A 6,000-nucleotide genomic window follows, 5' to 3' on the forward strand; every position below is an offset into this window, starting at 1 on the left:
ATCAATACTCTAACATACCATATCTCTCTACTACAAATAAACAAATTTTAGGACCTACCATTTTTGTACAGTTGTACTGAAAGTGACAGAAGTGCAAATGTTACAACTTACCCCATATGCAGGGTTAATTGTAACAGACAGAGGGGTTAGTTGTAACACTTGTGAGTAACACACATAATTCAGTACTATTTTATCTGTATAGTTTGAGTATCTGTATAGATAGATATCCATACATCCATCCCTCATCCAATCATCCTATTATGGATCAATATCATAGAGATATAGGAAAGGGCTGCACAGTTTTGCAGTAAGTAAAATCAAATATTGTAATTGCAATTTAATTACATTTGTGTGTGGCAGCTGCATGCAAAGGGTTTATTGCATGAAAAACAGGCTGTATTCTTAATAAATAAACAAGTGATCAATGCATAGTAAACAAATGTAAAAAAAATAAAATAATACTTTGACATTTAAATTCCAAAATTGTTTGTGAAAGTCCAACAAAGTTAAATGTAGCAAAATAAATAAATACTCAAACCTGAAAAGTTGTTGCTCCCTGTTTTCATTTCATCATAGTTGTACATTTGGCGGCTTAGTTGTAACACTGCTACAACTAACCCCACTGTGTAAAAAAATATATATTGTAAGCCTAGCTAACAGTTGCTGGCATGTTTAAAAAATGGTTTTAGCCAACAAGACAGTGATTAAGGTAGTATAAAGTTAGATTTGGTGACGTACACACGCAACTCAGAACCCCCCCCCCCCCCCAAAAAAAAAAGAACTTGCTTGGTATCAAAACACTCTTTGTCCAGTATCTTCACGAAATCGTATCAAAACGTTCCACAAGTCTTCTGGCAGCGAGAGAAAATAAGCGGAAACACAACCTGCTTGACCCTGACTAACTATGTTAAAGATCCGTGTTACACCCCGCGTTAGGTTGTGCCTCATGCTCCCCTACTTCTTGAATCTTTCTTTTGTTTAATGACGATTTACATTCTGTCATGAAACAGAGGGATTCACAGAGATAAAGTTATCAACAGGTTGATTTGCAGAAGTATGTGTTCACAACAATGGAAGCAGGTGAGTAACTGAGGAATATAGTATTCAGGATGGACTCCTTGAACTGCCACCTTACCATGGTAGAGGGGTTTGAGTACCCGAACGACCCTAGGAGCTATGTTGTCTGGGGCTATATGCCCCTGGTAGGGTCTCCCAAGGCAAACAGGTCCTAGGTGACGGGTCAGACTAAGAGCGGTTCAAAAATCCTTTATGATGGATTTAAAAACGAGGACTGTGACGTCGCCCGGCATGGCGCAGGCGGGGCCCCACCCTGGAGCCAGGCCCGGGGTTGTGGCTGGCATGCGAGTGCCTGGTGGCCGGGCCTCCCCCCATGGGGTCCGGCCGGGCTCAGCCTGAAGAAGCGACGTGGGGCCGCCCTCCCGTGGGCTCACCACCTGCAGGAGGGACCGTAAGGGTCCGGTGCTTAGTGGATCGGGTGGCAGTCGAAGGCGGGGGCCTCGACAACCCTATCCCTGGACACGGAAACTAGCTCTAGGGACGTGGAACGTCACCTCGCTGGTGGGGAAGGAGCCTGAGATTGTGCTTGAGGTTGAGAGGCACCAAATAGAGATAGTCGGGATCACCTCCACGCATGGCTTGGGCTCTGGAACCACACTCCTTGAGACAGGATGGACTCTTTACCACTCTGGAGTTGCCCATGGTGAGAGGCGGCGGGCTGGTGTGAGTTTGCTTATAGCCTCCCAGCTCAGCCGCCATGTGTTGGAGTTCACCCCAGTGAACGAGAGGGTCGCTTCCCTGCGCCTTCGGGTCGGGGATAGGACTCTCACTGTCGTGTGCGCCTACGGGCCGAACGGCATTGCAGAGTACCCGGCCCTCTTGGGGTCTCCGGGAGCACTTTCTGCTGGAAAGTGCTCCGACTGGGGGTTCTACTGGGGGACTTCAACACCCACGTGGGCAGCGACAGTGACACCTGGAGGGCCGTGATTGGGAGGAACGGCCCCCCTGATCTGAACTTGAGCGGTGTTCTGTTATTGGACTTCTGTGTTAGTTACAGCTTGTGCACGTGGCACCAGGACACCCTAGGCCGGAGGTTGATGATCGACTTTGTGGTCATTTCATCCGACCTTCGGCCGTATGTCTTGGACACTCGGGTAAAGAGAGGGGCGGAGCTGTCAACTGATCACCACCTGGTGGTGAGTTGGATCCGATGGCGGGGGAGGAAGCTGGACAGACTCGGCAGACCAAAATGTACTGTGAGGGTCTTTTGGGAACGTTTGGCAGAGTCCCCTGTCAGAGAGATCTTCTACTTCCACCTTCGGCGGAGCTTCGACCAGATCCCGAGGGAGTCTGGAGATATTGAGTCTGAGTGGACCATGTTCTCCACCTCCATTGTTGACGCAATGCCTGTCTCCGGTGCCTGTCGAGGCGACAATCCCTGAACCTGGTGGTGGACACCGGAAGTAAGGGATGCCGTCAAGCTGAAGAAGGAGTCCTATCGGGCCTGGCTGGCTTGTGGGACTCCTGAGTCAGCTGACAGGTACCGGCAGGCCAAGCGGAATGCAGCCCGGGTGGTTGTGGAAGCAAAAAAAAATCAGGCTTGGGAGGAGTTTGGTGAGGCCATGGAGAAGGACTACCGGTTGGCCTCGAAGAGATTCTGGCAAACCTTCCGGCGCCTCAGGAGAGGGAAGCAGTGCCCTACTAACACTGTTTACAGTGGAGGTGGACAGCTGTTGACCTCAACTGGGGATATCGTTGGACGGTGGAAGGAATACTTCGAGGATCTCCTCAATCCCACCGACACATCTTCCATTGAGGAAGCAGAGGCTGAGGGCTCGGAGGTGGACTCGTCCATCACCCAAGCTGAAGTCACCGTGGTAGTAAAGAAGCTCCTCGGTGGCAAGGCACCGGGGGTGGATGAGATCTGCATGTACTTTGTGGATTTGGAGAAGGCATTCGACTGTGTCCCTCGCGGCGTCCTGTGGAGGGTGCTCTGGGAGTATGGGATCCGGGGCCCTTTGCTAAGGGCTGTCCGGACCCTGTACGACCAGAGCAGGAGCTTGGTTCACATTGCCAGCAGTAAGTCAGACTTGTTTCCGGTGCATGTTGGACTCCGGCAGGGCTACCCTTTGTCACCGGTTCTGTTCACAATTTTTATGGATAGAATTTCTAGGCGCAGCCAGGGGCCGGAGGGTGTCGGGTTTGGCGACCACACGATTTCGTCTCTGCTTTTTGCGGATGATGTTGTCATGCTTGCCCCATCAGACCAGGACCTTCAGCATGCACTGGGATGGTTTGCAGACGAGTGTAAAGCAGATGGGATGAGAATCAGTTCCTCCAAATCTGAGGCCATGGTTCTCAGTCGGAAAAGGGTGGCTTTCCCACTTCAGGTTGGTGGGGAGTTCCTGCCTCAAGTGGAGGAGTTCAAGTATCTTGAGGTCTTGTTCACGAGTGAGGGAAGGATGGAACGGGAGATTGACAGACGGATCGGTGCAGCTTCTGCAGTAATGCAGTTTATGTAACGGTCTGTCGTGGTGAATAAAGAGCTGAGCCGCACGGTGAAGCTCTCGATTTACCGGTCAATCTACGTTCCTACTCTCACCTGTGGTAATGAGCTGTGGGTCATGACAGAAAGGACAAGATGCCAGATACAGGAGGCCGAAATGAGCTTTCTCCGCAGGGTGGCTGGGCGATTACTTAGAGATAGGGTGAGAAGATCGGTCACTCGGGAGGAGCTCAGAGTAGAGCTGCTGCTCCTCCACATCGAGAGGGGCCAGCTGAGGTGGCTCGGGCATATGTTCGCCTCCTGGACGCCTTCCCGGGAAGGTGTTCTGGGTGCGACCCACCAGGAGGAGATCCCGGGGAAGACCTCGGACACGTTGGAGGGACTATGTCTCCCGACTGGCCTGGGAATGCATCGGTGTCCCCCCGGAAGAGCTAGAGGATGTGTCTAGGGAGAGGGAAGTCTGGGCATCTCTGCTTAGACTGCTGCCCCCGCGACCCAGCCCCGGATAAGCGGAAGAAGATGGATGGATGGATATCTGTTTGAGTAATGGTCTTATCTGTTGCAGGTTCTGAAATGGAGATCGAGGCAGATGACTGAAGACGGATGAAGGAAGCAAATGACTGAAGGCAGATCGTTCTGGTAGGTATCGTGCAGGTATCGTGCAGGTAAGAAGTCAGGTAAGTGTTCTTTGAGGGAACGACGAGACCAGACAATGGTGAACTGCAGAGGGAAGAGTTATATAGTGCTGGATGATGATCAGTGAAGATTGGTGACAGGTGACGGTGATCTCTGTGATTGGGAAGTGCATGCAGGTGAGGGCCAGGGTGGATGATGGGAAATGTAGTAAGGAGGTGGTCACCGTGACACCTATAATTTCAATCTTTTATCAGTTAATCAATAATCTTTAATCACTGTAAAAACTGAATTATATTGTTTGTTTGATGCAAATTATATAATAAAAAGAAAGACTGATTAAACTAAACAGGATGTGCTTGCAAAGATAACATGGCTGTATAAGTTTTATTTTTATTTTTTTCACGTCCTGTTGCAAAAAAAAACAAAACAAAACAAAAAAACATCTGAATGCAGATCAAAGATGTGTGAGATGAAAATTTTATATAAAGCATTTAAAATAAAGCACTATTAAAACAAGGTAATGTTTATTTTATTCTAATATATATATAACAATACTTTGTTTTAATAGTGCTTTATAAATCGATATAACCATATATACAATATTGTGCGCAATCTGTCTTGCCCACTTGAGCCTTTTCAATTAAACTAACCCTGGAACAGAACCTGCAGAACCGGAGCAGGTTATGTTTAGAGAGTAAGTTGCTATGGCTACTTACATACCCTGAAATTTACCTCCGTTTTTGAAACCAAAAGTTGAGGTTATCCGCTTACGTAGCCTTAAATCCTTACTTCATTTAGTATATAGTATAGCAGAGTAGCAGTAGTTAAACCATGAATATGCTAATTAGCCCCGCATCCACTCACTCCAGCTCAGAGATTCACTCAGTCAACTTTACTGAGGTAAACGCTGCACAATGGTATCGCTCTTTACAACATCGGACACATAACGGTAATTAATATGATTAGCCTTTTGCTTGACTATGTTGTCAAACAGCTATTAATGTGTTGCTAATGTTACACAAACTATGTTCCCATTCGCCATCTCAGTCTGCCTTCTAACAGTCTTCAGAAACATTTTGAACAACTCAGAATGTCAGTGGAGAAAGGCATATAGTTCATCATAACATCGTAATATACATCATAAATCTAACCGATTTTTCATATCAACAAAAAAATATACCAGGATAACTTGGCATCTCTCGAGACTCCCCTGCTAGTTCACTGTTAATGATATGCAAAAGCCCACTGTGCCAGCGTTGATGTGATTGGTTACAAGGTACAATGTTCATTTTAGTAACTTTTAATTTAAATTTGTATTACTTTTTGTTTGTTACTTTTGCAATTCTTATCCTATTTTATATCTGCTTTGATATATTTGCTTTAATTTTAATCTTGACAAACTGTGTTTGGATGTTTCAGTGTTTGCCTATTCAAGCTGTAGGAACTGTAGTGCTGCCTCTAGACGCCCCAGGGCCAAGTTGGCCACATAGTGAACTGACTTGCCTTAAAGGAAATTTGTTGCTATAGCCTTCATTATGGTTTCCATAGTTTGACCTTACATGGATCTTACCATTATCTTCAAGCACGCTAGTCTTCTCCCACTGACACAGAGCTCGGGACAAACGCTCTCATGTGAATAATAAGCCTTGTATATTGCAAGACCTGACACATCTAGGTTATGACACACTTTTTGTTTAGTTTGGGTAACTGAGTTTTGTTGTATTTCTTCCTGAGTATTTTTTACAAGGATTTCTGTGGGGATGCATAAAGGTCTTTGCCTTTCCCAGCTACAAGATATGTGGGCCACGGTTTTGGAAGCGGCACACCACTTCTGGGATTTC

The sequence above is a fragment of the Rutilus rutilus genome, assembly GCF_951802725.1.
Source record: "Rutilus rutilus genome assembly, chromosome: 18".
Classification (NCBI taxonomy): Eukaryota; Metazoa; Chordata; class Actinopteri; order Cypriniformes; family Leuciscidae; genus Rutilus; species Rutilus rutilus.